This window comes from Mustela lutreola, chromosome 13, assembly GCF_030435805.1.
Source record: "Mustela lutreola isolate mMusLut2 chromosome 13, mMusLut2.pri, whole genome shotgun sequence".
Taxonomy (NCBI): domain Eukaryota; kingdom Metazoa; phylum Chordata; class Mammalia; order Carnivora; family Mustelidae; genus Mustela; species Mustela lutreola.
The window spans coordinates 77923467-77929933 of NC_081302.1; the positions used below are offsets into that span (position 1 = coordinate 77923467).

The 6467-nt window shown below is 39.1% G+C and overlaps 1 pseudogene; it reads right to left on the reverse strand.

The window, feature by feature from the left end:
* Positions 1–342: 342 nt before the first annotated feature.
* LOC131814001 (zinc finger protein 131-like) lies at positions 343–3436 on the reverse strand (annotated as a pseudogene).
* Between the last annotated feature and the right edge of the window lie 3031 nt (positions 3437–6467).

Below are 6467 nucleotides of genomic sequence, written 5' to 3' on the forward strand. Positions count from 1 at the left end.
TATCTACAGATGTAGTAATAGAATTATTATTTCAACATTATCCCGGGAGGGGGAATGGGTGGGATGATAGATGAAACATTCATTTTGTTGAAGCTTGGTAATGGATATATAAGGGTTTGTTACATCTTTCTTTCTATTTAACATAGGTTTGGAATTTTCCAAAGTTGTAGATAGATAGATAATCAGACAGATAGATAAATAAGGGTACAAGCAAAAACAGAAATTAGGCCCTTGTCCCAGGACCACCTTCTTCTTCTTTTTTTTTAACACATAATTTTAAGCTTTACTTTAAAAATGTAAGTATCTCCCAATATTTAACAGGTAAAGAAAATAGCATATTGGTTTATTTTATGTGGTTGTTATATTTTATTTTCCAAGTAATACTGATTAAAAATATTTACACACCTACTTTTAAGTCCACAGTTTAGCACTCTTATTTGTATGGCTTTAAAAGTTATAGCATAAGATCTTTACATTAAGGATCGGGGAGAAAAGATTCATTCAAAACAAAGCCTGATATATTATATACATGTTTTTCTCTGTACTTTATTTTAAATACATTAATTTTTAAATGATGCTCATCTTTTTTTCATCTGGTGGTAAAATATTAGTGCAATTTTAAATAAAAAAAAAAAAAGTTTACCACAATATAAATGAATTTTCCCAATTGGAAATGGCCCTTCAGTTGCCATTAAATGAAACTTCCCAACCTAACTTAAGTTACCAAGAAAAAGAATTGGTAGTTGCCATTATAAGCAAAAACATAAACTACTACAGCATCACCTACATTGCTCCTTACAACACAAACTTTGAAAGAACCAGAGACACTTTATAGAAGTTTTGTTGGTTTTGAAAAGGCACATACATGGGTGTGGTTTTTTGTTTTTTACATTCTAGAAATTTTGCCACCACCACTCTGTTCCTGTTGCAGAGATGAATTCCGTGACTATCAGTAAAGACAAGAAGGTTGTTCAAACTAAAGCAAGCCAGAAGCCAAAAATTTAACTGCACAGTAACAATGTACTTTTCTTCATGCAGCCTTGTGTTTCCTATATATTCAATTTTCTAACATGCATTAGAATACATAAATTTGTATTCTAATGATTTTACGCTTGATTTTACAATATGGAAAAAGTCTGAGAAAGGGCGTGACCTGGGAAAGAGAGAAGGGAGAACCCTCATCACAATGAAAATAGATATTCGTACCCAACTATATAGTAAGAATATAATCCATTTAAGTTTCCAGAAATAACACTTCTCAAAGCTTCCCGTTCACTTATGGGAAAGATATCTCCTCTGTGGCATTAAGTGGGGGGAAATCTGTTTCAACAGAAACAGTTCACAACAGGAAAGACTTAACTTTGGTCCACTTGTCTGTTAGCCCAAGGACAGTCACACTGCCCAACATCAGTTCAAAAACCCAAAACATAAATTTAAAAATATATTCATTTGTTATTTTATTCTAAAACAGGCATAGGTGTTCTGTTCTCATTCTCTGCCCTTTCAGCTTGGGAATCCACTGTTTATTTGGTCTCTAAACCATCAGCATCTTCGTGATCTTCCCTGGCAGCCTCAGCACAATCTGCTTGGGTGGGCTCTCTCTCCTCCTGGTTCATGATTTCAGGGGTCACTTGATCCAAGTAGGCTTCTAGAAGTTCAGTCTGTACTTCTACTGGCATCTGATTTACCTGCTTGATGTGCAGCTCCTCCACGTGTACTTCAATACCTTCTTCAGTCTGAATTCGACCCACTTCTAGATAACTCACCTGGACCTGCTCTGGAAGATCGCTCATATGTGAATCATGCACTTGGCTGTCCTGGAGCAGATCAGGATGGACCTGTTCCACAGTCACTTGTGCTGAATCCACCTGAACCTGAAGCAATGGTAACACATGCACCTTCCCAACTTGTTCTATAATAGTCATTGACGTCACAGGTTCAGTCTGCACACGTGTTTCTACTGAAAGAACTTCTTCAGTTACTAGATGCTCTGAGATATTGTGAGTATCACTGAGATGCCTCCTTAATTCATTTCCTTGCATAAACCACAAGTCACATAAAGTACAATGGTTGGGTTTATCTCCAGTGTGTATTACCAAATGATCTTCGAACTGGTCCCAGCTGTTAAACACAGTTACAGACCTGACATTCATGAAGCTTCTTTCTTCCCTTTTTTGTCCCTACTCCAGTCTGGCATGTAGTCAGATGACATTTGAGGGTGCTATTTCTAGCAAATCATTCATGACAATTTGGACATTCAAAAGGTTTTTCAACTGTATGTTTTCGAAGATGCTCTTTAAAATGTCCAAAGTGGTCAAACTGTTTCTCACAGTATTGACATATGTGAATTTTTTCCCCAGTTCTTTGCTTCTTACTGACTCCACCTTCTTCGAGGTGGTAACAGTTGAGGTGCTGTTTCCATGCACTCTCCCGAAGATACCTTTTATTGCATATTTCACACTTGAAACTCTCAGTGGAGTGTGATTTCATATGTTCCTGTTTGCTTGTGGGGTCAGATGCACAACCATCTTCTTCTTTTATCTGCCCTTCTCTATCACCTTGCCGGTACTTGCTGGTAATATCTGCCAACAGTGCCAGGGCGGAATCATCAGAGGACCCTGTGCTCTGAATGTACTTTATGGATTGCTTAGCAGAAGCCACTTCCTCCAACGTTCCGATGCCTTCATCTTCCACTTCGATTGTGCCTTCGGCAATCTCCACCTCAATTTCAACAGGTTCTGATTCTGCAGAGGGCAATGACTCAGTGATAACATTTGAAGTTTCTGCAATCTTTCTTTTTTTTTTTTTTTTTTTTGCCTCGCTTTTTCTTGTGGTATTTTTCCTCTAATGGAGCGGAGTTTTCTTTGTTCCTGACTTCAAGGGCTTTGATAGCTTCTAGCATTTGTAGGAACTCTGCTGCTTTCCATACATCATTGGCTTCTTCTTCTCCTTGCTGTATATGTGAACTCAATTAAATGACGGAAGGCCATTTTACTAACACCTTCTATCTCCACCAAAGGTTCCTGAGTAAACTCCTGAAAGAATTTGTAGAAGAACTTACTGCAAGCAGCCAAAACAGCCTTGTGGGCCTTAAAATAGTGTCCGTCGACAATCAGGGCGATGTCAGTAAACCGATCCTGCTCTCGCTGTTCATTCAATCGGTCCGGGATCATTTTATGATGTTCCGGGACCTCCTGAAGGCATTCCATCGTCTCTTCGGCCTCCATGGCCGTCGGGTTGCTCTAGCTCGCGATCCTCCCTTTCTCCTCTCCGGCCGTCAGAGCTTCTCCTTCCTCGCTCACCCCTCTCGGGGCGAAACTCAGCCCACACTGTTCCCTAGCTCTGAACAGCGCCTCGCCCTCCATTTCCTCGTGAATGCCCGGACGCTGCCTCCGCTGGGTCTGGCCGGCGCACCTGCGCTTGCTCGGAGACCCGGACGGCCGCGCCCCCAGGACTACCTTCTTACCCTCTCTCAATTTATAGTTCCTTTTTAAACGTTTATTTATTTATTTCTTTGACAGAGAGAGATCACAAGTAGGCATAGAGGCAGGCAGAGAGAGAGAGGGAGGAAGCAGGATCCCTGCTGAGCAGAGAGCCCAATGTGGGGCTCGATCCCAGGACCCTGAGATCATCCTAGGACCCTGAGATCATAATCTGAGCTGAAGGCTGAGGCTCATCCCACTGAACCACCCAGGCACCCTCAACTTACAGTTCCTTCAGGATCACTCTGCTACTCTCTGGCAGGATCTAGTCCTTTTTCTGGGATAGGTAAAGCCTTTGGACCTGGCTCTCTGACTTGTTAACTAGGATTTTGCCTCAACTCAAAGCTTTGCCTGTATCTCTTATTTTGACTCTGCCCACAGCTTAGAGTATAATATGATTCTCCACAAAGCTTTGTGGCAGAAGTTATCTGACTCACCCTGGGAGAGGCAAACAATCAAAACATTATTTCTAAAGCTCAGAAACTTTCATGATCTTATATTTAAAAGATGAGAAAACAGAGCCTTAAGTTAGCTACCCAGTGTCACATCGCTAGAGGACTGGTAGAACCAGCCTTGTGAACACAAACAGTCACTTATACACACACACATATGTAAAAAGAAAAGTTACATTTCACCTCATTAGTGCTGCCAACATACACAACAATGCATGCTCATAGAAATGGCCTCTGACCCTCAGCAAATATTGTTTGGAGAAAGAAGACACTGGAAGAAATATAACAGCATCAGGTGCTGACTTGTCTTCTTTACTTGGCCCAAATTTTGCCACTTAATAATTCAACAGCAGTTGTGAAAACAGCTCTTCTTTCTATAAATTTCTTCATAATCCTCTGCAATTGCCCCCTCAGTCCAAGAAAAAAAAATCTCTTTCAAGTTATTAAGTCTTGATCATATCTTTTTCTCTTAAAAAATTGCAATTTTGTTCTAATTATAAATTTAATGAATACATGCAAATTGTAGAAAATCTGTAAAACAGAAAAGTTTTTAAAAGGGAACGAAAGTAATTTGCCGTCCTGTCATCTCAAAAGCTCTCTTTTTGATGTGTCCTACTCTTACCACATAGATAAAACAAAATTGCTACCACACTATATTCAGTTTGGTAGCCTGACGTGTTTCCATTCAACATTATATTGTGAGGTCTCAAAAGGTCACTAGATATTTTCTAAAAATAATTTTTTTAAGATTTTATTTTGAAGCAATCTCTACACCCAACATCGGACTCAAACTCATAACCCTGAGATCAGAGTTCCATGCTCTACTGACTGACCCAGTTAAGTGTCTCTAAAAATGATTTTTAATATTTGTGTAATATTATATAATTATAATATGCAATATATAATTATATAATATTTAGATAATATTACCTAAGTATATCACCTTTTATTTTTTGGTTTTCTTAATGTTAGCTACCTAGATTGTTTTCAAGTTTTCAGTTATAAATAACAACCCAGGGGACATGCTAGTCCATTTATTTGCAGAAACTCAATTTAAGTAACAGGAGAAGCAATGTGTTCTTAAGGACAAAGGCTCCACAGTGGAAATCTTACAGGACCAGGAGCTGGCTGGGTTTGTCACTGTGTGACTCCAGCAAAGGCATGCCATGTCTCTGAACCTCAGTTTCCTCATATTAAAACAAAGGGGCTAACTAAATGATTTTTCCAGGTTCTTTCAAAGCTAGCATTTTATAAGTATAAGCTAAAGCCACAACTTTCTACTTATGAACATTACACTTCCTCAGATCACCATAGAATTTTATAGTTTTTATTATTTTTGCTTTCATACATGTCAAGTGAGAATATATATGGGAACATTTAGTGACGATAATGAGAGAACGACTCTTGAAGCTCGTTATATGTGGAACGTCTAAGCTGTGCTCATTAGCAAGCACAGTAGAGTTAGATTACTGTGAGCAATTAAGAGGAGAAAACAATAATTAAGCAAACAGAATCACATGAGATGAAGCAGAGTCTATACCATCTACAGAATATCTGTACATGTATACAGAATATATGGTGGGAGAGGTGGACATTTTTTGTGGCAAGTTTGAAATAAGAAATTGAAAATTTCCAGCTGAAAATTTCCAGTCTCTCTGCATTCAAGGGCAACTAAAGATAATACAGGGCAAAAGAAAGTAAGAACTGGAGTAATTGAGGCTGCCAGAAATCCCCCAAGGTCTAGTGCAAAGGCTATTATTAAACCTAGTTATTGTCATGCTTTAATACCCTCCAAAACTCTGGCACAGAACTGATCCTACTGGGTCACTGGTGGTTTATTTCACAAAGCCTAGAGAAAGGATCTAAGCTTCAGAAACGTTTTCTTCTTGGTTATGAAAATATCTAAATATAAGCAGAGAACAAAATAATTCCATATGTTCCCCTTTGATAATAGCACTATCCTAGCTCTGGTTTGCTAGCCCAGCAATCACCTAAACATTTTTCCTAGAGTCACAGGAAGAAAAGAGGTAGGAGATACCATATTTACAGTGTCCTAGAGCCAAAGTAACAGATGAGGTAGAACAGGGTGCCATGGACCACATTCGGAAAGGCTTTGCAGGCCATGGTGAAGACTTTGGCCTTTTATTCCAAGTAATGAGAAATCATTAGCTCGGTTGAGTAGATGAGTGACCATAATGCAATTTATGTTTTAAGATGATCTCTCTGGCTGCCTTGTGGAAGATAAACTGGGGCAGAAAATGGAGTAGGCAAAACAGAAGCTGGAGACCACATAGGGCCTAGCAATAGTCTAAATGAGAGAGACAGTGCTTTGGAGTAGATGGTAATGGGTTGGAGGGGGATGAAATATGTTTGAATACATGTTTTAAAGGTAAATGAAGAGCTTACAGTATGTGTTGATTAGATATGTAGTTTAAGAGCAAGAGAGGTTTGAGAATGCACACGAGTCTTTTGGCTTGAGCAGCTGAATGAATGGTACATAATTTACTGAGATAGGAAGCTGCAGAAGGAGAAG